This window comes from Vombatus ursinus, unplaced genomic scaffold (genome assembly GCF_900497805.2).
Source record: "Vombatus ursinus unplaced genomic scaffold, bare-nosed wombat genome assembly UNPS02014832.1, whole genome shotgun sequence".
In the NCBI taxonomy this organism is placed as follows: Eukaryota; Metazoa; Chordata; class Mammalia; order Diprotodontia; family Vombatidae; genus Vombatus; species Vombatus ursinus.
The window spans coordinates 26,822,804-26,849,660 of NW_020954610.1; the positions used below are offsets into that span (position 1 = coordinate 26,822,804).

The window sequence follows — 26,857 nt, forward strand, 5'->3', positions numbered from 1 at the left end:
TGGACAAGAAGAAATGTACATTGTGTGATAGTATAGTTAGATGGGTACAAAGCCAGTTAACTTAAATATTGATGAATATATCTATGTAAACATGGAAGGGTCTATAGCAGTCTGCTACATTATTCTAACACTGGTCCTGTCCTAGTCAAATTTTTGATATCTTGGGTGAAGATATAGAAGACTGGCCTATAATATTTTCAGAGGATACAAAACTGAGAGGCATAGTTGAAATATTAGAGGATAGAATTAAAAACAAAAAAAAATTATTGACTGAAACAAACAAGATGATATATAATAGAAATAGGTGTAACATCTTGCACTTAGGTTGAAGCAATAAACTATGTAAGTATAGAATTGAAGAAACCTGATTTAACAGTAGTTCACATGAAAAAGACCTAGGGGATTTTGTTGACTGCAAGCTCAATATGAACCAACAGAGGATGTGACTGCCAAAAAATCCAATGTAGTTTTAGGTTGATATGACAGAAGTCATGTAGAAGACTAGTTAGGCTTTCAGCCCACAGGATTTAGTTTGATGGTATTATAGATTTCATCTAATCCAATACCCTCATTTCATAGTTATGGAAACTGAGGCCTAAAGAGACTTACCAAAGTGATATAGGCAGTAATTAGTGAGTTGCAATTGAAGCACTGGTTCTGGACACGGAACCTAGGGTCGGTGTAATTGGAAAAATAAAATACTATTTGGAAAAAGCTTGCATGAGGTCCCTGTCCTCTCTCTTACTTGTCTTCCCACCCACTTACCCTCTAACCAATTTCCTTAGTATCAATCAACCAATCAACAAACATTTATTATTTGAAAATTCAAGGCAGGGTGATGGTAAGAGAGCTGGGATCAACATTAGGAAAAGCTGTGTTCAACTTCACATAGTTGTGCTGTCTCTAGAAGTAAATCTCTAGAAGGCATCATCATGCCTTGTCTAATTCTTTGCCACCACAAAAAGAACTGCTATAAATATTTTTGTACATGTAGGTTCTTTTCCCCATTTTTATGATCTCTTTGGGATGCAGACCTAGTAGTGGCATTTCATGCAAACTTTTTTGACAAGGGAGATCATAACATGAGAGTCGGAGCTAAGCAGTTAAAACATGAAGAAATCAGTTAGCAGTGGGGGAAAGTGAACAAAAGTCATCCTTGCAGGCTGAAGTGTTTATGCCCAGGGATTTGTGCTTCTTGGACTTAACCACACAATGCTACCCTCCACTAATTCTGGCAATTAGACTCAGATATAGTAGCTCAGTCTTTCGGAGTAGTTCTGGGCAGGAGCTTGTTGGGTAGAAATGGGAGAATCTGTTGACTAGTCAAAGTTAGGATAAGAAGTGGATAGGGCTCTGCCAACAAGCAGGTAGAGCACATGGGATCTTAGGTTGAGAGCTGGAAGGAAGCTTAGTTTAATCCCTCGTCTTATAGGTGAGCAGAAAGGTGACTCATAGTGACACCCAAGGTTGCAAGGTTCCTCTGACTCAAAATTCTGTGTTCTTTCCAGTTATTTCCAATTAGCATTATATGAACAGAGCAACAAAAATGACAAAAAGTGGAGATTACCTACTATAGAAATCTTTTATTTTTCTTTTAATGCTCATTTAGAACCATATTGCTTGTCAATTTCACAAAAGCACTTGCTGGAGAGTCTGATTGTTTTCTTATTCCTTATTGATCTTCATATCAATGAAGCTAAGCAGATGAATCTAATAATAATTTTCAACTCTGCACTACCTTAAATGTCTGAGTGGGCTAGGCTTCCTCTAGCCTCAGATATTATGTCACTACTATTTTTCCATCTTCTTATTAATCCATAGAGGTTCTCTGACTTTGCAGAGAAGTACTCAATTATCTACATGTCTTCATCTACATCTACATGTACAGTTATTTCTAGAGTACAACCAAGTTCTGATAGACTTTTGCCAGAAGTTTTAATGATTGTCTGAGTGAAAGCTGGAAATGTATGCAGACAATTGCTTCCTAAGTCTCTTGTTCCCTCCCTGAAAATGTGTTAGCAAGCACAGACTAAGAAGGAACCCATTCAATTAAATTCAGCAAGCATTTATTAAGTTCCAACTCATGTGCCAGGTAGTTCAGATACAACAGCATCTAATGTGACACAACCAATAATTATGAACACATAGTAGTCAAACACTTAAAATTTAGCAAAGCCCAGGTATAATGACGTCTGAATTTTTTTTAAACATGTTTTATTGATGTGTTTTTCCCCCTACATCATAATAAACTCCAGGCATACGCCATACCTTGACAGTCTTCTATTATAATAGAGAAACAACAATTATGTAAAATCAACCAACACAATGATCCTGACAACTATTCACCATTTCATGCCTGTAGTCCTCTCTATCAAAAGGAACAAGGTGCTTCATCTCTTTTCTGACCAAGAATGGTTATTGCAGTTATTCAGTGTTTGAATTTGTTTAGTGGCTTCCCCCCCTCATTTGTATTATTGTAATCATTGCACATATTGTTACGCCAGTTCATTGTACCTCACTTTGTATCAGTTCATACAACTCATTCCACTTTTCTCTGAATATTTTACATCATTTCTGGTGGTACAAAAATATACTAAGGCATTCATACACTACAGTTTGTTCAGCCATTCCCGAGTTGATGGACACTGACTTTATTTCCAGTATTTCACTATCACAAAAAAGTATTGCCATGAATGTGTTGGTGTATTTTGGCTTTCCCCCCTTTTCTTTACCTCCTCAAGGTACAAATTAGAGGTTTTTTTTTTTTCTCATAAAATAAAAAGACACTGCGATAGGAACAGTTTCTACTAACAATTTGTAATCCATGGAAGACTGGTAGGCCCCTGACACAGTAACTAATTTTTCCTTAAAAAGGTAAGGAAATTGGCGGTGAATGGCGCCAGCGGAGGGGGTCAGCGCGCACCGTCCGACCACGGACCTTTCCCCGGCGCCCGGCCATGCCGGCCCTCCCGGGAGCCCTCTGCGCTGGGAGGGCTCAGGCAGAGCCTTCTGCGGGCCCCCGGCCTCACTCCGCAGGCAGCAGCGGTTACTGATTAACCCCAACCAACCTGGTGAAGTTCGAGGGAGTCCCCGAGAGTCGTTCTAGGGCCAAGTGTGCCCGAAAAAAGGGGGGAACCTGATCCTGCAGACTAGCTACTTGGGGTGTCCGACCCGGGGCTGGGCATGGCGTCAAACATTTATTTAGCACCTCCTGTGTGCCTGGCTCGGTAATCTGCTCTTTACAAACCAGTCAGCGTTAATGACCCTTTCACTGAAAACTCCCCACAACCCATTTGGAAGTGGAGGGTTGTAAGAGCACCTGCCTGTCTGGGTGCAGAAGGATCGAAGGTGTATAAAGTGCCTTTCAAGGACAGACGAAAGCAGTTCTGGACTGGATTTAATAAAAAAACAAAAAACAAAACAAAAAAACCCCATTAGATGAAGGGTCATGGGAATGATCTGATGGAACTCCAAGTGTTCTACAATGAGGCTTTTACTATGGCTAGTGACCTCTTGGAAGGTTTCCTTCATGGAAATTAAAATTTTCTAACTTCTATTTAACCAGATGTTCTTAGTGTATATGAACCAGCAACTCAGGAGCAAATTACCTCACCAAGCACTGTCTATAGTCCTTATCCTCTATGCACAGCACCTGCTCAGTCTAACACATCAAATATTTCTGACCTTCCTACACAACCTGTTTATTCATCTCCCAGACATTTAAATTGTGGGGAAATATGAGGTATTAGCATCAGGTATTAGTATCAGGTATTACATACTCAGTACTTTGTTCTTCCTCTGGAGTCACAGATGGTTTAACGAAACTGCCATCCAGAAAGGATAGCAACAGTGCCGAGAGAGAATTTTTGCAGGATGCCACAATAACAGAGATTTCTGATGTCAATGATGACTTTTTTGGATTGAGTACTGACAGTTTGTCTCATTTACAGAGCCCATCTGTTCTGGAAGTGAGGGAAAAGGGTTACACAAGATTAAAAGAAGACCTTGCAAAAGCTCAGGGGGAACAAACTAAAAGTTGTCGAATGTGAGGCTTTCAAAAGTCCGAGATCAGCTGGGACAAGAATTAGAAGAACTCACAGCTAGTCTGTTTGAGGAAATATTTATTGAATGTCTACTGTGTGCATCACATTATTATTTTGCCTTTCTAATAACCTTCTGAGGAAGCTCACAAAATGGTGAAAGAAGCTAATATCAAGCAGGCAACAGCTGGAGAACAATTAAAAGAAGAACAGGAAAGTGACGTACTTCAAACAGAAGTTGCTGCCTTAAAGACACTTATGTTGTCCACTTCACCAACATCACCAATTCAAGAGCTTCTGCCAAATGGAAAGGCTCCTTTTAAAAAGGTACATGTAAGATATAAAAGTATAAGCAGTGCTATGAGTAGCAGTAATCAGGACCTCAGGGTGACGCAGCCTATTGTAAAAGATTGCAAAGAAGCTGACTTATCTCTGTATAATGAGTTCAGATCTTGGGAGGATGAATTCACAATGGACAGGACATGCCTCTACTTAGACAAAATTTATCAGGAAGATATATTTCCATGCTTAACCTTTTCCAAAATCGAGTTGGCTTCAGCTGTTCTGGAGGCTGTGGAAAACAACACCCTAAGCATTGAACCAGTGGGACTGCAGCCTATTTGATTTATAAAAGCTTCTGTAGTTGAACAGCTGAATGTGGAGGACCAAAGAAATGTGCTTTCAGTGGGCAGAGTAAGTCATGCGAACACAGAATTAAATTAGGAGACTCAAGAAACTATATTACATTTCTCCTTTTTGCAGATACAGGATCACATCAGTGTGTAACTTTATATATATATATATATATACACATATACATACATATATATATTCACTATGTCCAACAAGGGCTTGTAAAACATCAGGATGTTGATAAGATGTTTTGGGAAGTTAAGTAATTGAGAAAAAAGATGTCATTGGCAATAGTGGGATATTTCAAGGAGGATCTTTCTCTGCACTGAATATACATAAACTTCACTTGAATAACTAAAATGGCTGAATTTTTTTTATGGTCACTTGATATTTATTTCTAAGGAATTGGGTCCAAGATCTTTTATCTTCTTTTGCAAAATGCACTTAGTACTGTGATTTCTTTCAAACTTATACATGCTGTATATGATTAAGTAAAATTGTAGTTGAACAAAGTAAGACAAAGACTTGCAGCTGTACTCGTGACTGTAATTTATAATTGCAAAAAATCTAATTAAATAAATGTTAAATTGGAGAAAAAAGTAAGGAAATTGATCTCAAGACTTAACTGGTCCAGGGAACTAAGATTCACCCCACTGATGTAGCTTCTTGGCTACTTAAGGCATAAAAGCCTAGCAAACATATAGTCTGCACTCTTTAGGCTAAATGTATGTCTCCACTGTCATGCCAGTTAACACACAAGGATATGTCCATTTTTGGTGTCAAGATTCAGGCTGAAGCAGCTGAAGTAGTCCTGGTCTGCCTCAAAAAAGGCTCTAAAGTTTGAACTCAGACTTATGCTTGTGGTGCCATGGGACTAGCTTCTGGAAGTTTGGATCCTGGCCAAGCATAGCCATGACACAAATTTGGATGACTTGGAGGGATAATAGTGTGGATCTGGATTACTCTAAGGTTTGTAAATGGGCAAGTATTTGCTTTTTAAAAAGAATGGGGGGCTTTGAGTAGAGATCATAGACTCATTACCCTAGAACCATCAAGACTAATTGCCTCTTTTTACTGATATTACAACTGAGGTTTAGTGACATTAAATGATTTGACCAAGGTCATTGCTATTGTTATTCAGTCGTTTTTCAGTTGTGTCCAACTCTTCATGACCCTTTTTGGGGTTCTCTTGTCAATGAAACTGGAGTAGTTTGCCATTTCCTTCTCTAGATCATTGTACAGTTGAGAAAACAGAGGCAAACTGGTTTAAGTGACTTGCCTAGAGTCACACAGCTGGTAAGTGTTTGAGGCCAGGTTTGAACTCAGGAAGATGAGTCTTTATGACTCTGGGCCTGGCACTCTATCTACTGTGACACCTAGCTTCCCCAAGGTCACTTAAGTTGTTAACAAAAGAAATCAAATTTGAACCTAGGTCCTTTGGCACCAGATCCAGTGCTGTTGCAGTTAAAAGAATCTGGCTAACTGCAGGTGGGGGTGGGGTAGGAGGTGTGTGTGTGTGTGTGTGTGTGTGTGTGTGTGTGTGTGTGTGTGTGTGTGTGTGACTGACTTTGTTAGGGTCATAATCTCATTTTTCTTCTTCCAGGAATCCCCCAGTCCTATGATAAAGACAATACTGAATTCTTAAGATGAATGGTAGCCTCTGCCCAGGCCTGGATGGTTGCAGTGTTCTTTCTTTCTGAGTCCTCATCCTCCAATTCGCCTTTTGGGGGTAGGTGCATTGTACAGATTCCCTAATATATAGGAGATCAAGGAGCCCTCCCATCTTCTTTGGTTGCTGATATTGATGAAATTGCCCAGGTACTCAACAAGATTTCACTTCACTTTGTCTTGTATAGACAGGTAGTAGCCATGTCTATATCAGTCCATACAAATTAGATGGGGGAAGGGAACAAGCATATATTAAGTGCCCACTATGTATCAGGTACTGTGCTAAGCAATTTATAAATATTATCTCATTTGATCTAAATGAACCAAAACATTCATTCTGTCCATTTTACTAAAATCTGTCTGCTTAGTACACAGCTCAGATAATTTCTCAGAAAGAAAACATGACCAATTTGATGGACCTTAGCATTTACCAGAGAACCCATCCCACTGCTTCGTCACCGAGAGCCACAGAATCCTGCCTCACAATTTATCTTGCACCGGGTCTAGCACAATTCACTGTCATTAGCAGGCAATTCATGCACATCTGTTGAATAAATGATGGTGCTTTTATGGATTCATCCAGCTTCTCCCGATACTGAGATGCACTTTTCAAGTTCCCAAGCCAAACTCCATCTCCTTCCTTCATCTGCCTTTTGCCCACCATGACACATTAAAACCTCTGGTTTATTTCCATGCCTATCATGGACCTTTGGACATTGACTTGAAGCCCTCTGTCTCCAAACATGCTGCTGCTTGTGGTTTCTGTGCAGCTGGGACCAGCAGTGACCACTCTGGTTCACCAGGATGATGATGATAAGCATTTAAGTAGTGTTTAAGGTTTGGAAAGTGCTTTACAAATATATTTTGTACTGACACTAACCCTGCAAGGTAGATGCTTTACTGATGAGGAAACTGATGCAGTCAGAGGTTAAATGACTTGCTCATAGTCACACAACTATTGAGTGTCTGAGCCCAGATTTTAAATGAGGTCTTCCTGACTCCAGGTCCAATGTTTTATCTACTATACCATTTAGCTGTCCTCTAATTTGGCACAATACTCCAAATTCTTAGCTTCATTTAATTCAATTAACATTTATCAAGTACCTACTGTGTGAGAGGCACTATTCTGACCACTGATTATACCATACTGAGATAAAAATGAAATAATCCCTTCCCTCAAGGAGATTACATTCTTTGCCCTTGGAGTTTGACCTTTAGAACTATTTTACGGTCCATTCCAGCTCCAGATTGTTTTGTACTCCACCACAGCAACAAAGAATGATAGTAAAAAAAATACTTTGATGCTGGTGTGATTCAGCCATAGAAAAACAGGCTTGACCTTAGTCTTAGTCCTCAATCATCTTCTTTTCTCCATTGTGTAGACTCAGGCACAAGAGTAATCTAAGTGAAATATGGATTGGATTTGTGATTACAGTGGTATGGGGTCTTCTTGATGAGGACACTCTTTTTTACTGATGCAGATTGACACTTTCTCTGCAACCTGTAGAATCTTGCTTAAAGCATTGATGGCTTCAGCATTTTGCCCTTGACACAAACAGCTTGTGTCAGAGACAAAACTTGAGCACAGGTTTTCTTGTCTTTGAGGCCAGCTCTTTATCTACAATACTAGTGGTTCTCAAACCAAAAAGAACATTTGTTTATGTGGATTATATCTTTCAATGGGCAACTAGGTGGCAGAGTGGATAGAGTGCCAAGCCTGAAGTCAAGAAAACTCATCTTCCTGAGTTCAAATCTGGCCTCAGACACTTAGTAGCTGTGTGACCCTGGACAAATCACTTAACCTTGTTTGCTTGAGTTTCCTCATCTGTAAAATGAGCTGGAGAAGGAAAGACAAAGCACTTTTGTACCTTTGCCAAGAAAACCCCCAATAGGGTCATGGAAAGTTGTACATGACTGAAAAAACTAACAACAAAAATATCTTTTAATAGTCAATGTACTAGAACTTAGAGCTAATAATCTTTAAACATTCTATTTATTAATGCATTAAAATAACACAAAAATAAACCTGTAACATGCTATCATAAACAGTATTTTATTTAAAAGAACTCTCTTTTCCAAAACAAAATAAAATGAGAAAAGTGGGATTGTTTAACATTTTTTTTCAAATTTCTTTAATGTCTAGCTTAACAAAAGACAACTGGATTCTCATTGTCTGATTTTGAATGAAATCTATTGGGATATTATGTCTTGGTTGCAGTATATGAAGAAAATCTGGCATCATATAGATATGTAATTGGGAAATTACATAGAATACTAATAGAGTATTTCACTAGGCAAATGAGATTATTATTATTATTATTGTCATTATTATTATTATATTATAGCTATGACCTTGTAGATCTCCTAAAAGGGTCTCATGGACCACCAGGTTCTGGTTCCACACTTTGAAAATCAGTATATTATGCCATGCTCTCTTTCTTAGTGAGATAAGACTGTAAAATGCAAATACCCTGCAAAGGATGTGAATTTAGGTTAGGAATGGAAGAAAATTGTGAAAGCTAGAAAATATCGAGAGTAGGCTTGCAATATTTTGCCTTGCCAAGTATATGACTCAAGCAGATATGCATGTCATATCCACGCGGAAACTGATTTGGGTTTCCTACGCTTACGATGATAATCTCTGAACCATAATGTAGGACTAAACTTTGTAAAAGGTCTCACTTTTCATTTGCTTTCAATATTTTCATTCTCAAATTCTTATTTTAAGGCTTAAGGAATGTTTGTCATTCAGAAGGCTCTCCACCAAAAGTTTCTACTTTGAGCTATTTGAGGAATTATGAGGGAGTTAAACCCTGTCTCATCCTGGAAATCTGAACGTAATCTTTCTTCCAGTGCTCACTTCTGCAAACACCATCATGCGTTAAAATGATAGAAAACATGCATTATGACTAGCTCATAAATGGTTCCCTCTATAAACGTAAGCATCAGGACCAAATCTCCTCATACTTTTCGGCTGTTGCTCTTAGGCAGTGTTGTATATTCTCCTCACTTACTCATGTGTTTTGGCCCGACTGCAGGGCTTGCTCTGCCCATGAGCCTTCAGTTCCTTAAAACAATTCTTCATGCAGGTACCTACATTCTCAATGACAATTGCTTTTGTGATTTACTCAAAATCCTGACAATTTGTAGGCCTAGAAAAATAAAAAGTCTGAGATCTCTGAGGATACACTGCTCATGATCATATTTAATCTCTATTCATATCTTCCCCAGCACTTTGCTGTTTCCATACATTGCTGCCAGAGTTGTAAAGAGTACTCCTTTTGCCTTCCTTGCTGTGCTGACAGGTATTATCTTTACCACTGTCTTTTTATACCATTTGGTGTCCAATAACTTCTCAAAAATATCTTCAGCTGCATTCATTGAAGCCTAATAACTGCTCTCTCAGCTTGTAGGGTATAATTTGTTCTCTTACCTGCTTTCTTCAAGTTAATATTAACCTAACCCATTGGAGTGTTTCAAAAAAGTCATGAATACTGGACAGTCTTTAGTTGACATCAGGGAACAGAGAAAATTAAGGAGCACCAATGAAGCTAACATCTGAGAACTCTAAATTAATTATAAATATAGAAGCACATTGGTATTTTACTAAGCCTGTCAGTGTAACCTAGAAAGGAAAGAAAAACCTGTAGAGTATTACTATTAAAAAGGGGGGGAAACCCTTTTCATTTCTTCCCAGCCAAGTTCAAGAAGTAAAGGATTTCATTTGGTCTGATAAAAGGTCAGTGTACATATATACATTTGTATGGATGTATTCTATTATTAAGCACAAAAAATGAAAATTGGCTCCAATCATATAACAGTAACAACTGGCATATAGACTAGCGTTTATATAACATATTAAGGTTTGCAAAGCCCTTCACAGATGTTATTTTGCTTGAAGTACATGTTCTTTCTCTTTGCCAACTAAAAAAAAAAAAACTGTGTTTATATAAAAAATGTAGATACGACATTATTACCTAGATACTTTTAATCTATCTGGGCCTTGGCTTTGGGATTCAAAGTTATAGATTGGTATGATCTACACTGGGATGAAGAAAATTTCCACTCCCATGAAAATCACAGTTGCTTGAGTAATTAACACTTTTACTTAAATGTGTTGTAAGAACTTTTCATATTTTGTTAAAAACAATAGAACCATCACCAAATTTTCTCTGCATTAGCTAAATGATATTTGTTGTATTCCATGCCTTACACTGAAACAAATAACTGTAAAAAAAAGTTCCTTAATAAATAAAGGAAGTGACATAGAAGGAAGCCTTGCTAATTCCCTACTTGGGTTGGAAAATCCACACAAAAAAAAGCAAAGCAACAGGGTTGTTATGACAAACTGTCAAAGTAGAAAGGTTCTCACTTATGAGTTTCAAGGATAACAACAATAATAAATATTTGTTAAGCACCTATTATATGGAAGTCCTGTGCTAAGTGACAAGAAAGGCTTAAATGGATCCATGATATCATTGATGGGGATACTGTGTCCAAAGATGTGGATTACAAATTGTTGACCTATTATTGACATCCTGGAGGACCGTTGTGCATGTCTTCTCACCAGTTTGCTGTTGGAGGTCCCTTTATTATGCTAGGGGCCTTCCCTTCCTTGCTTTCTCTTGATATTTCAATGATGTCAGTGGAACATGCAGGCTACTCATAGGTTATCTATCCCCCGTTGGATGTGACCAACCTCTCTTCATTTTTCCTCATATATTTCTTTAATGATGGTCTTTACACCAATAGTGTCAAACTTAAATGGAAATGGTGTCTCTGATCTATACATAATACCATATATTTGTTTACTTTTAAATGTAATGTTATCTTTCTTTTTTTGTATTTTTATTCCATTTGTTGTGTTTGACACCTCTTTGGTTTACACTGCTTGTCCTTTGTAATTTCTTGTTTGTAATGTGTTGAAAGCTTACACACACCCCCTGCATGCTTCTCCATTGCTCTCTGGGTAATCGTTCATTTCATTTTTTCAGAAACTGTAGTGTATTATCCATAGCTGAACACCAACACTGGAAGAAAATTGATATTACAAAGATGGGTCTTTGTTTCAGGAAGAAGTTTGCAGCAATTAAAAGAACTTTGCAATTTCTCTAATGAAATCCAGGCCATCTTCTCCTTCTTTTCAATTTTGGGCCAAACTTAATGTATCCAAGCTTATAACTTGGATGTCATTCTTGACTCCTTACTCTCACAATGCCCATATACAATTCATTACTGACTTTTGTCTTTTACGTTCATAATATCTCTTGTATATGTCCCTTCCTTTTTACCCAGTCAGTCACCACCCTAGTTCAGGTTCTGATCGCCTTGGCCAGGACTATTGCAATAGCCTCCTAATTGGTCTCCTTACCTAAAATTTCTCTCCTCTTCAATCTGTCCACCACTCTAGTCACCAAAGTGACTTTCCTTCAATGTAGGACACCTCTCCTTACTCAACACATTCCAGTGGATACCTACATTTCAAGTATAAATGCCTCCGTTTGACATTTAAAGCTTCGTAACACATTGCTCCTCCTCATGAACTCATTTCATTGCCTTTCTCTGTGTCTTGGCATTGACTGTTTTCCATGCCTGTAATGAACTCCTTGCCTTTCTCCATCTTTTAGAATCAAGTTTTATTCAAAATGCAACTGAAGCATCATCTCTTATGTAATACCCTCCCATCTACTATGCCTTTGTCCCAAATTGACTTGTATGTTTTTTATATGTTTTTGCACATGCCTTTATATGTACATGTTGTTTCCCCTAACAAAATTGTAAGCTTCATGAGAAAAGGAATTATTTTACTTTTGTATTTATACCCTTTACACCCATATGCCAGCATTCCTGGTGTGTAGCAGTCACTTACAAGTAAATCTTATTAATTAGTAGGAAAATTTGAGGATGAAGAGAACACTTTCAGTTGTAGCAATCAAGGAAGGGTACAACAGAGGGTATACAAACTTGATTCATATAAAAACATAATGATTCTGAAGGGCATGGGGCATGGTTTGTGCGTGAAGCTGAAAGGGAGAATAGTTTGGAGAACAGAAATTGGGATGGAATGTAGAGTACACGGAAGGGAGTAATGTGCAATAATGCTGTAAAGGTAAGTGAAAACCTGATTATATAGGGACTTATATGTTAGGCTATTGAACTTGAATTTGATCCTAGAAGATCACTAAAGGTATTTGAACAGAGGAGTGATATGGGCAGAACTACGCCTTAGAAATATTATTGTGCCTATATGAAAAAATGGATTGGAGAGGGAAGAGAGTGGAAGTAGGAAGATTAATTATGAAGCTCTTTTAAATAGTTCAAGGAAAGGAATCATCAAAGCCTGGAATGATACAATAGTATGAGCAGAGAGAAAATAATAGATTTAAGAGATATTATGGAAGTAGAAATGGACTTAGTAACTGATTGAATATAGGGCATGAGGGAGAGGAAAGACTCATCTTGCATTCTAAGATTTTAAACCTATGTGTAAATGGGAAGAGGATTTTGCAAGCAAGAGAAACCAAGAAGTTTCAGAAGAGGTAGATTGGGCAGGGAAAATGATGAATTCGATTTTGAGTTTGAGGTGTCCAGCAGGCAACTAGAGGTGATAGGACTGAAATTAGGTGAGAGACTAAAGACAGATTTTGGAGTTATATCTGTAGAAATTGTCATTGAACCTTTGGGAGCTGAGGAGCTCACCAAGAAACAGTATTGAGAGAGATGGAAAAAAAAAAGGTTCACTACACTGCTTGGGCATTCATGCTTAGCAGGCAGGCAAAAGATGATGAACCAACAAAGGATATTGAGAAGGAAAATTCAGACACATAAGAAAAAAAGGTTAGAATAGAATAATCATAGAACATGAGTGAGGAGGATGTTTCTAGAAGAAACAATGGTCAACAGAGTCTAATGCTGTAGAGAGGTAAAGGACCATGGACATTTATAAAAGAACTTAACTTACCTAATTTAACAAATAAGAGGTGAATTTGGAGAGAACAGTTTCCTTCTTTAAAAAAAATTATATATATATATATATATATATATATAATATATATATATATATATGGGCAGCTAGGTGGTGCAGTGGATAGAGCTCTGGCCTTGGAGTCAGGAGGACCTGAGTTCAAATCCAGCCTCAGACACTTAACACTTACTAGCTGCATGACCCTGGGCAAGTCATTTAACCCCACTTGCCTCACCAAAAAAAAGTAAAAAAAAAGATATATTTTGTTTTTATATTGCCTAAATTTTCCCCTGTATCCCTCCTTTCCCCCTCTCCCAGAGACCCATTCCATATAACAAGGAATATTTTACAGAGAACAGTTTCAATAGAGTCATGGGGTCAGAAGCCAAATTATAAGTGATTAAGAAGGGAATGAGAGGTAAGGAAATATAGACATTATGTTTAACTTCTAGGAGGAGAAATATATTATGATTAGTTTGAAGAGCTAGAAGGGGACCAAGATGTTTCTTTCCATCTTATAATGACTGAAATTTCATCATGGGATTGTAATTCCTTTGGTGTAGGATTTCCGCCATTAAAACGCAAAGACCTTGGGGAAAGATAAACCTTATTAGTGAATCTGTTAATCAGAGTAGGTTGTCAATAAATGTTTTTTGAACAAAATTGAATTTCCACTTGGCATGAATCGGTTATATTTTTTCTTTCAAGTAGGTTTTTATAGGGGGAATGATTTGACATGGAAGGAGAAATTCAAAAGGCAGGGGTTAGGGGAATACCTGGAATGAAATTCTGCAGATCCAATGGGAAATTATCCTATTGAGGATAAAAAGAAAAAAAAAGTATGTAAGAAAAATAATGTTCTGAGATCTCACCAGTGAGATCAGATTTTTAAAATGGCCTGTGGAAGACATGAAAGTGAGTGCATGTAACTGAGGATGAATGGAAATGTTTGGCATATCAAGTACACTGTCAGGGAGGTTAAACCCATACAGGAACAGAGGCATATGATAAGCGATAAATGCTACACAAAAGGCCTTTTTAGCCATGATAAGAGCACAAGAGGCCACTTTTTTTCATGGATGGAATGATAATGGGTGATGCTGAATTTCTCTTTTACTTCTGTTTTCTCTACCCAGGAGAATGATTTGTAATCACTATACTTGAACTGTAGCAAGGGATTTACTCCTTGCCACAGGTGTCCTTCATGCTCATGTGAAGTTAAGACAACAAGCAATTATTAAATACTTACTATGTGTAAAGCACTGTCATCTATTCTTGCTCTCCTCCCACTCATCTGTGACAATTAACACTATTGTAAGCCATATACTTTATATTTTTATAGTGAAAAAGCAATAACATAAGTATGTAGTAATTTCTGTTCAGGAGTAGGTTGGACTGGGTGATGTCTAGGGTCTTTTCCCATTCTAATACTCCATGAGACTGAAAGATTGATGAAAGAAGAGATGATAGGACACGGGCAAGAAGCTTTTCTTTCTTCAGAATCTCTGCTAGGCATATTTCATAGCTTCAGCATGCTTGGTACGATTCTTAGAGCATTCTGCCATTGCTACACTGTCTTAACTTGAAAGGGCCAAAGGTCACTCTTTGAACAAAAATTCCCATTTGTTCTCTGCAGGTCATTCTATTCTATATTTTCAGTATTCTATATTTTCAGAGTGGAAAGAGTCCTGGATTAGCCAGGAGACTTGTGTTCTAGTCCACACTTTACCAACAACCAGTCTTGTTACCTTGAATATGTCACTTTATTTTTTGTCTGTTGCTTTTTCTTAAAAATATGAATGATGAATTCTGCTTACTTCATAGTGTTATTGTGAGGTTCAACTGTTGTCCATGAAAGAGATTTGGAAATTATAAAGTGATATAAAAATGTAAAGTTATCATCAAATCTATACTTAGCATGTGTCTCAAGGCTTTTGCACAAGTCCCTTATCATATCATTCCTCATTACTCCCTGCCATAGGTTCTATCCTCATGCCAAGTCAGGTCAACATTTATTAAATACTTACAATGTGTTATCTGTTATCTGTTATAATTCCCCTCTCATGCATTTATGAAATCATCATTAACCTCATTTTCAAAACCTTCCTTAAAACCCTCTTCCTCTATGAAGCCATCCCTGATAATCCTGGAAAGTTCTTTAAGCCCTCCTCCCTAAGGATCAAATGTCCCTCTACATCCCTTGACCAAGTCCCCTTTCTCTGTATTCCATCTACACCCCTACTTCGGACCCTCATGATCTCCTATCAGAACCATCACAGTGACTTCCTAACTGGGCTCCCTTCCTCATATCTCTCCCCATTCCTATCTATTCTCCACTCAGCTGCCAAGGTGATTTTTTCTAAAGCTGACCCATATCACCATGCCCCTACTCAAGGAGTTTCAGCAATTCCTTATTAACTCCAGCATCAAATATAAAGTCCCCTATTTTGGCATCAATAGCTCTTCATAACCTGACTCCTTTCTACCTTTTCATCCTTCTTACACCTTACCCACTCTATGAACTCTATCATCTCAAAACACTGTCCTTCTTGCAGTTCCATTAACATGATACACCATCTACCATGTCTGTGTCTTTGTAAATGCTCTGTTATACTCACCTCTGCCTTTCAGTTTTCCTTGATTCGTTCCAGCTTCAGCTCAAAGTTTATCTTTTGCTGGATGTCTTTTCTGGTGCCCCTAGTCTCTAATGACTTTCACTTCCAGATTGTTGTTATTGTTCAGTCATTTAGCCATGTCTGACTCTTCATGACCCCATAGATCATAACATACCAGGCCCTTCTATCCACTGTCTCCCAAAGTCTGTCCAAGTTCATATTCATTGCTTCCATGACACTATGTATTCATTCATCCACTTCCCCTTTGGTCTTCAATCTTTCCCAATGTCAGGATCTTTTCTAATGAGTCCTATCTTCTCATTATGAGGGCAAAGTATTTAAGCTTCAGCTTCAGTATTTGACCTTGCAATGAATAGTCTGAATTAATTTCCTTTTTCTTTTTCTTTTTAAAAATTTCAATAGTATTTTTTCCCTATTATATGTCAAGTTAACTTTTAGCATTCAGTTTTACAAGATTTTGAGTTCCATATTTCCTCCCTCCTCTGCAGTCTTACTATAATGGTAGGCAATTTGATAATAGTATTTATATATAAAATTAAGTAAAACATATTTTCATATCAGTCACAGTTGTGAAAGAAGAAACATATCAAAAGGAAAAAAAACATGGAAAAAATAAAACAAGTGAAAAAAGCATGCTTTGATCTGCATTCAGAGTCTATTAATTCTTTATCTAGATGTGGATAGCATTTGCCATCATGAATCCTTTGTACTTGTCTTTGATCATTGTGTTGCTGAGAAGAGCTAAGTCTATCACAGTTGATCATCACACAATGTTGCTGATACTGTGTACGATGTTTTCCTGGTTTTTCTCGTTTCACTTTACATGAGTTCATGCAAGTCCTTACAGGTTTTTTTTAAAATCTGCCTGCTCATCATTTCTTATTGCATAATAGCAATTTCATTACATTTATATACTACAGCTTGTTCAGCTATTCCCTAATTGATAAAATCCACTCAATTTCCAATATTTTGCCACCACAAAAAAGGCTGCTATAAATATTTTTGCACATGTAGGTCCTTTTTTTCTTTTTTATGATCTCTTTGGTATACAGATCTAGTAATTGCTGGATAAAAGGGTATGCACAGTTTAGTTGCCCTTTGGGCCTAGTTCTAAATTGTTCTCCAGAATGGTTGGATTATTTCACAACTTGAATTAATTTCTGTAAGTATTGACTGATTTGATCTCCTTACTGTCCAAGGGACTCTCACAAGTCTTTTCCAGAAAATATAAAAATAATCAAACTGTCTAAAAGCTACAACCAAAAAAAGAATCTTGATACAATAATACAAGAAATAATTAAAGAAAATTGTCCTGTAGTGTTAGAACAAGATGGGATAACAGAAATAGAAAAAATACACTGATCACCACCTGAAAGAGATCCTATGAGGAAAACCTATGGGAATATTATAGTTAATTATCAAAACTCCCAGCTCAAGGAGAAAATATTGCAAGAAACAAGAAAAATATAATTCAAATATGGTGGAGCCACAATAAGAATCACATAAGACCTAGCAATAGCTGAAGTAAAAGTTAAGCATAGTCCTGAAGGAAAAATGGACATTCATTGGATTGCCAGACTTTCAGGATTTTATTGCAAAAAGATTGAACTTAACAGAAAATTTGACATACAAGATCCTAGAGAAATATAAGGTAAACATCAAAGACTAATTACAAGAGACTCAATAAGGATAGACTGTTCACTTTTTACACAAGGAAATGTAAGCTGTATGTCTAAGATTGTAATTAGTAATTGGGTAGTTAAAAAGAAAGATTGGGGTAGAGCTGAGTATGATGTGATTTTAAGAAATAATACTGTCTAAGAAAAGGTAAAAAGAGTAATTATCTTATACAAATGAGATGTGAGAGGAAAAACTGACACAGAGAAATTAGATGGGGGAGGAGGGCTGATAGTTCTGGAATCTTACTCTCATTAGGAATGGGTTAATGAGGGAATAATACATATATATTTACAAAGGAATAAAAGTCTTCTAAATTTATTAAGAAATAAGAGGGTGAGGGAATAGGATGGGAGCTATAGAAGGGTGTATAGATGAATGGGAATGGGATAATAAGAGAATAACATATATATTGATTATTTATATATATGTATGTGTTTGCATGTATCCACACTTAATTGTAGCCTTCTTGGAGGAGAGGGGGAGGAAGGGGGAAAAAGAATAAAGGAATAAGGAAATTTAGGATGGGGGAATTTAAGAATTTTAGGAAATGATAATGGAGGGATCTTGAAATAAAAAGGTGAGGGAATAAAATAAGGGGGAGCATAGAAGGGTGTCTAGATTAACAGGAATGGGATAAGGAGGGAATAACATATGTATTTGGAAGGCTGTCAAAGCCTTCTGAATTCAGATAGAAACAAGAGGGTAAGGGGAAAGGGTTGGGGGGAGAGGATCAGGTGGTAGGTTAAATAATAGGAGGGCAAGATAGTGGGTAGAAGTAAAATAGAGGTGTCAGGAGGGATAGGAAATAGGAGATACACACAAACAAAATAAAAATCGGGAATAGAATTTATTAGGAAAAAAAACCAGCAGTAGTACTCATCATCTGAGACAAAGCTAAAATAGATTTAATCAAAAGAGAAAAATAGGGAAACTACACATATTAACCAATGTTGTTTTAGACTACTTAAAATAACTTACAGTATAAAGTGTATTGCTGTGGTGCAGGAAATGTGAGTTGGTTGACTTAGAAAAATATGAAAAAACTTGGACTCATGAAGGAAGATGTTTTATACACCCTCAGAGAAACAGAGGACAAATAAGCGTAGTATGGTCTTACCTAGATGCATATGAATGTACAGTTATATATATGAGTATGATTGAAGCTATCTAAGTATATGTATATGTATGTATATATATTTCTGTGCATATGTGTATATATGTGTATATATGTATATATAGGTGTATATATGTACATCTGTGTTTGTGCATGCATATGTGTATGTATATGTGTGTATATATATGTGCGTGTGCATGCATGTGTATATACATGTGTATATATCTATATGTCTCTCTATATATAATATATACAATATATATATACACATATATATATATGTATTTCCATGCTTAATTATAGCCTCTTGGGAGAGGGCTGGGAGGAAGGTAGTGGGGGGAGAACAAAGTAAAAAGCACATAGCAAAAACAAAAGAAAGCTTACAAAGAGACAAAGAAAAGATGGATAGCTCTGAACACAATGTGTAGTATTTATTGTATTGGCTTTCTTGAAGTGGAAATTTATTACTGTATATTTTGAGTCCTCTTTTATATTGTGCTGTGCACGTGGCAATGATTTTTTTCTTATTTTGTATTTAAGTTTTACCATTCAAGTTTACAATGTTTTTCTTTTCTTCTTGTGTATTTAAGTTTAAAATCAATTAATAAAAAAAGTCTTCTCCAGCACCACAATTCGAAAGTGTTGATTCTGTGATGCTCAGCTTTCCTTATAGTCCAAGTCTCATAGACATACATTGCTATTGGGGAAAAAAAACACAAAAAACCCCTCCAAAACATAGTTTTCACTATATGAACAAAAGTCATCAAGATGATGTTACTATTTCCTACTATGCTGTCCATAATTGACATAGCTTTCCTTCCAAGGAACAAGTGTTTTTTTTTTTTTAATTTCATGGCTGAAGTTGCCATCTGTAGCCAGATTTGAGCCAAAGAATGTAAAATCTGACATTACTTCCATTTCTTCTCACTTTATTTGCCAAGAAGTAATGGCACCAGTTGCCATGATCTTAGTTTTTTTTTATGTTAAACTTCAAACCAGCTTTTACACTCTCCTCTTTCAACTCCATTAAGTGGCTTCATAATTCCTCACTTTCTGCCATCAGATTTGTATTGTTTGCATATCTAAGTTTATTGCAGTTTCTCCTGGCAACCTCAATTCTGGCTTTTGATTCATTTAGTCTGGCATTTTGCATGATGTCCTCTGCATATAAATTAAATAAAGTGACAATATAAAGTCTTGTCATACTCCTTTTTGAATCTTTAAACAATCAGTTGTTCCCTGTTTGTTTCTCACTGGTGCTTCTTGACCCACATACAGTTTCCTTAGGTAACAAGTAATGATCTGGTACTCCTATCTCTTTGAGGACTTGTCACATTTTGTTGTGATCCACATAGTCAGAAACTTTAGTGCAGTAAATGAAGCAGAAGTAGATGTTTTTTCTGGAACTTCTTTGCTTTCTCATAATCCAGGGAATGTTGACAATTTGGTCTCTAGTTCCTCTGCCTCTTCAAAAACCAGCCGTCTCTTCTGGTAATTTTCACTTTACTATTGCTGAAGCTTGGCTTGCAGAGTCTTAAGCATAACCTTGCTGGCATGTGAAATGAGCACAATCGTTCAGTAATCTAAACATTCTTTGGCATTGTCCTTTAGGACTGGGATGTAAATGGATGTTTTCCAATTCATTGGCCACTGTTGAGTCTTCCAAATTTGTTGACATATTGAATGCAGCACATCTTTTAGGGTTTTAAACAGCTTAGCTGGAATTCCATCACCTCCACTGGCCTTATTTAGCAATTAATTTAGCAATGCCTCCTGAGGACCACTTGGCTTCATTCTCCATGATTTCTGGCTCTAGATCAGTAACCACAGCATTGTGGTTATTGGTGATGTTAAGACCTTTCTCATAGTTCTTTTGCCACTGCTTAATCTCTTCTACTTCTAAGTCCCTACCATCTTTTTGTCTTTTATCATACCAATTTTTGTGTGATTCGTTCCCTTGATATTATCTAATTTTCTTGAAGAGATCTCTTATTTTTCCCATCTTATTGTTTTCTTCTATTTCTTTTCATTACTCATTTAAGAAAATCATATTTTTCCTTGCTATTTCAGATTATTTTCCATCTATTTTCCATATATCTTTTATGTACTTAGTTATTCACAAGTTGTCTCCCTGATTAGAATCTAGGTGACCAAAAGGCAAACATTTTATTTTCATCTCCACCCCTTAGTGCAGCATCTGACACTTAGTAAGCACTTAATAAATGCTTGTTGACTGACATGCCCACAATTAGCACTCAGAGTTGCACTTGGAGTAGAGTTGGCTTTTTCTTTTCTTTGTTCCACAATCCTAATCATTGTAGAAAATTTAGGGCATTTTATAGCTATGTAGTTCTCTGACCTTCCTTGCCTTGACTTAGGAAATGAAGGAAGGGAAAAGAACAATGGGCATTTATGAGTGATATAATCTCTGACTTTCCAATGCCTAGTGTATTGCACTGTGGATTACATCATGCTCTCTCCTGTCTCTGTGTCTATTGATGCTGCATGTTAGATTAGGACAGTCTAGGGTTCAGTCAAGGGGCTGCAAAGGTTTAATTTCTCATCTTGAAAGCATCAACTTTAGGGGTAGTTCTGAAAAATTCATTAGGGGAATAATGGTAGGTCCATCATTTATACGGCCCCACAGGCCTTTTGGTAAATAATGACCTATGGATTGGGGCTGTAATGGCCAAGTGCAGTATTAAACTCACTTTTTGCCTCTTCCTAGTCTGGTTAGTGAATTTTGATATATTAAATTTTACATTCAGGAGCCAATTTTCTTTTTGATAAATTCATGCCCCTGGGTGGTATAATATGGTTCGCTGCATTAGGGACTTTCAGGTTGTTTCTCCACAGGCAAATGATCAGGAAAGCAGGTAGAGTCTGCCACCCATTATGTGGATGATTTCCTTTCCTGGGGGCCTGGACTCCAGAATGTGTTTGCATGTCCTTACTACCCTGGGAATGCTGGTTGTGAAAATAGATAGGGGGAAGTTACAGAACTTTGTAACTTTTTACCACATCCTTGTCTGGATTGCCAACTTGAGACCTGGATGAAAAATGCCATATTAATACCTATACAATAAAACTTCTGGAGATCTGGGACCCTTTGTGGAAGAGTTCTTCTGGATTGATATACTTTCCAGATATCTGAGAGTTTATCTTCATATCTACCAATTTAAAACTAAAAGTATTTTGAATGGAAATATTTTTAAAATGTGTGATAATATTTCTCACACTATGCTCTGTGAATTAGAATAATAATTCTTATTCTTTTTTGCTTCATAAACACCTTGACTGTCAGGTGAAGTTTATGGAACACTTCTAAGAATAGTGTTTTTAAGTGCATAAGTTAAAATACAAAGGATTATAAAGGAAACAGATTTTATTGAAATCATTATTGACATATTTTAAATCAAGGTAATCGAACCTAGGTTAGGAAGCCCTGACTTAGAAAAGTCTTAGAGATACTGAAAATCTGAAAGACTTGCCTAACTGGGATCACAGAGCTAGTTTATATCAGAAAAAGGATTTGAACTCAAGTCTTCTTGACTCGAGGTGCAATAATTTATTGACTATATTGCTTTCTCTCACATTGTAGGGTGAACATAATTAAAGGTTTTCTTGTTGTTGTTTTGTTGTAGTTTGGTTGTGCCCAACTCTTTGTGACCCCATTTGTGTTTTTCTTGGCAAAGATACTAGAATGGTTCCCCATTTCCTTCTGCAGATCATTTTACAGATGAGGAAACTGAGGCATACAGGGTTAAATGACCCAGGGGTCACACAGCTGGTAAGTGAAGGCTAGATTTGAACTCAGGTCATCCTTACTCCAGGTCCAGTGCTATATCTACTCCTCTACCTAACTGCATCCCTCCCCTTTCTTGTTGATAAAAGATCAGAATTTTGAACATTAATTATCAAACTATTGTACACTAATGCAGTGAGGCCCTGAAGATCTTTTCAGGCAATTAGGCTGCTTGTCCTTTCTTTCTTTGTTTCTTTGTTTCTTTTTTTAACTAATTTTATTTCAGCTGAAAAATGACGAGCGTTAGTTGAAAACAGCATAGGACTTGGCTGACCCTCTTTTGAACTTATTCACAAGGCTATTCTTTGATTTCCACAAAACAGATCAATAGCAACAAAAAGCATTTTTGAACAATTTTGGAAATGAGACCTTTATCTGAGAAATTTGCTGTGAAGATTTTTATAAATTTTATACATATGCTATGTACTACTAGTTATTTATATTATGAAGCTAATGGAAACAATAGGAATTTTTTTTCTTTTTTTATTAATTAATTAATTGATTTTTAGTTTTCAACATTCGCTTCCACAAAATTTTGAGTTCAAATTTTCTCTTCATCTCTCCCCTAGACCACTCCAAGATGGCATGCATTCTAAATACCCCTTCCCCCAATCTGCCCTCCCTTCTATTAAGGCCCCTCTTCTCTTATCCCCTTCCCCTTCTATTTTCTTGTAGGGCAGGATAAATTTCTATACCCCTTTGCCTGTATATCTTATTTTCCATTTGCATGTAAAAACAATTTTTAAAATTAGTTTCTAAAACTTTGAATTCCAAATTCTCTCCCTTCCTTCCTCCCCACCCACCCTCATTGAGAAGGCAAGCAATTTGATATAACTTAGACATGTGTAGTAATGCAAAACACTTCTATAATAGTCATGTTGTGAAAGACTAACTATATTTCCCTCCATCCTATCCCACCCCCCATTTATTCTATTCTCTCCTTTAACCATGTCCCTCCTCAAAAGTGTTTGCCTCTGATTACCCCCTCCCCCAATATGCTCTCCCTTCTATCATCCCCCCTTCTTTTCCCCTTTCCCCTCATTTTCCTCCAACTACCCTAGTACTGACAAAGGTCTCATGAGTTACAAATATCATCTTTCCATGCAGGAATGTAAACAGTTCAACCTTAATAGTCTCTTATGATTTCTCTTTCCTGATTACCTCTTCAGGCTTCTCTTGAGTCTTGTATTTAAAAGTCAAATAGTCAAATTTTCTATTCAGCTCTGGTCTTTTCATCAAGAATGCTTGAAAGTCCACTATTTCACTGAATATCCATTTTTTCCCTTGAAGGATTTTACTTAGTTTTTCTGGGTAGATGATTCTTGGCTAGTTCCTAGCTCCTTTGACCTCTGGAATATTGTATTCCAAGACCTCTGATCCCTTAATGTAGAAGTGTTAAATCTTGTGTTATACTAATTGTGTTTCCACAATACTTGAATTGTTTCTTTCTGGCTGCTTGAAATATTTTCTCCTTGACCTGAGAACTGTGGAATTTGGCTACAATATTCCTAGGAGTTTTCCTTTGGGGATCTCTTTCAGGAGGTGATTGATGGATTCTTTCAATTTCTGCTTTACCTTCTGGTTCTAGAATATCAGAGCAGTTTTGCTTGATAATTTCTTGAAAGATGATATCTAGACTCTTTTTTTAAATCATGGTTTTCAAGTAGTTCAATAATTTTTAAATTATCTCTCCTGGATTATTTTCTAGGTCAGTTGTTTGTTCAATGAGATTTTTCACATTGTCTTCTATTTTTTTCATTCTTTTGGTTTTGTTTTATAATTTCTTTATTTCTCATAAAGTCATTAGCTTCCAGTTGTTCCATTCTAATTTTTAAGAATTATTTTCTTCAGTCAGCTTTTGGACTTCCTTTTCCATTTGGCCAACTCTGCTTTTCGAGACATTCTTCTCCTCATTGGCTTTTTACTTGTCCTTTCGCTAAATGGCCCATATCTGTTGTGCTCTGAGGTTTGTCTTATCTTTTTTGCAGTTTTTTCCCCATTTTTGCTATTATGGTTAGTTATCTTTTTTATGCTTTCAGTGTCCCACTTTTTAGCAACCCTCTAATTCCTTCTAATTTGTTATTTCTAATACGTAATTGCCTGGAAAGCTGGTAGCTATTCAACAAAGGTCATTTAAAGACTTTTATGAATAAAGCAGTTAAACATTTGGACCTATTCTTTGGTTGCTCAAAGTACCTCTTCCCTCTCTCTGTGTGTCTATTTCCTGAATCAGCTATTGGTGAGGTAATCAAATTGCTGAGTTCCAGATAGATAAAGTATTATTGTGTTAATGGTGTTATGATTTTGTGTGTGTGTGTACGCATGTTTGTTGATGACTTTGGTATTCTATCTATATCTTCTTGTAAAATGCACTCAAATGCTTCAAGGGAATCACTTATGATTTAGTTAAAGCCATTGTCCTTTAAGGGCTTGGGTTTAGTCGTTAAATGAAACACTTATTGCCTTCTTCCAAGGAGGGTGATTTTACTTCAGTAAGATATATCACCCTAACTGTGGGATCCTTACAGGGCCAGAGGGTCTGCGTCAGGAGCTGGAGCACAGCAAGCTTTAGAGCAGAACATGCTTATAGGGGAAGGTATTGTGTGACTCTTTGAGAAAGAAACCATAACATTATTATTCATGACTCTGCATTTTGGCTATGTGGTGAGGTGACCTTCATGTGGTTCCTCCAAAGAGAACCAGCTTATACTAACCATATCAAGAAGGCTCCACAAGTTCCTTACTCTAGTAAGACCCTGAAGATAGGCTGCTAGTTGGCATAGTCAGTAAGAGTGCTGAACTTTGAGTCAGGAAGATAAGAGTTTAAATCCTGCCACAGACACTTGTCTTTTCTCTGCTTCAGTTTTCTCATCTGGGGATAATATTATCTTTCTCACAGAGTTGCTGGGAGGATCAAATGATACAGCATATGTAGAGTACCTTGCAAGCCTTAAAGTGCTATATAAATGATATTATTAGTTGAGAGCAAGACTACAGACTTCTGGAAATTGTTGAGAAGTCATTGAATCAGGGGACTCATCGCTTTGCAAAAGAGAATCACCGAAGACAGTATCATGGGAGTTATCCATTTGAGAAGGTAGCACCACCAGAATGACCTTCTGAACCATGAAGAAGCAAAATATTTGCCAGAGTGTATCATATGAGCAGATGCCTGCCAATAGGTGAACCTATTTAAAGTGGATTCTCCTATATGAGTGTCTTTGAGAAGGTTTAGTTCACTCAGAAAGGAATATGGGAGATGAAGTAGGTTGTAACAACAAGTGAAACTATTAACAGTCTTTTTTTGAAAGGGGATTGTGACCTAAGCTCTGAGTACAACAAAGAGGAGGTTTCCATAACAAGCATCCTCTATGTGGATAAAATCACAGGTGCAGGACATTCTCTAGTTCCATTTTTCCCTCTGTTTAATTTTGTAATATTGGACATATCACATCTCCACTTTATTTTCCTATATGAAGAAAGGTTTACATATGAAGTGCATATGAAAGAGGAATGTGTGGTGCATTTAAGAATGAAAGCATTAAAATTAATTAATGCCATGGAATTGAAAGTGCTATAGTATCGCACGTATTAGAAACCAGAGGGCTATAATAAATGAACTAACACAGAGGACAGTGCAGGTAATTGAGGTGATAGATGGTAGCTGAAACTTTGCACAAAGGGGAAGTGAAAAGACAGAAAAAAATCACTCAAAAAGTAAAGAAGGACATTGAATAGAAATATTTATAAATTTCCTTGGTTAATGTTGAGTTTGGGGAAATGTGATGGCTTTCAAGGAGGAATAAGAGTATGTCCTTTGAAAGAAATGAATGTTAAATTGGGAAATTCAACAGTGATTCTCAAACATAAAGTAAATGTACTATCTATAGCACTTAAAGAATGTTTCATTTTATATGATGCCTTTGTGAAATCTTTTAAATAAAAAAAATGTGGATAAATGAGAAAATAGAGCACTTTCTGAGATCACTTTCTGTTCTTCAGAAGAAAGATGTTATATAAATCCAAAATATCATTGTTCATAATACCTGTATTTTTAGCTGTGGCCAGATTATTTCAGCTCCTTATGGATGGAGTGATCATCCTGCCATGCTTGGATTCATTTTCTGGGCATTGTTTGCCAGATTTGATTTGGACATTCTGTTTTGGACATTCAGGTAATTGTTAATCATTCTCCAGAGGATGCTTCCTGGGTTAAAATTGGCCTATAGAAGGAGAATTGTTTTATGGGTAACCAGACAGGAGGATGTTGAATTTTTAGGGATGTCAGAAAAGGAAGATAGAGGAAATTTGTGGGTA

General features: G+C 36.7%; 1 pseudogene; it reads left to right on the plus strand.

Annotated features, from left to right (window-relative positions):
* Positions 1–3,498: 3,498 nt before the first annotated feature.
* LOC114025825 lies at positions 3,499–5,002 on the plus strand (annotated as a pseudogene).
* The last annotated feature ends 21,855 nt before the right edge of the window (positions 5,003–26,857 follow it).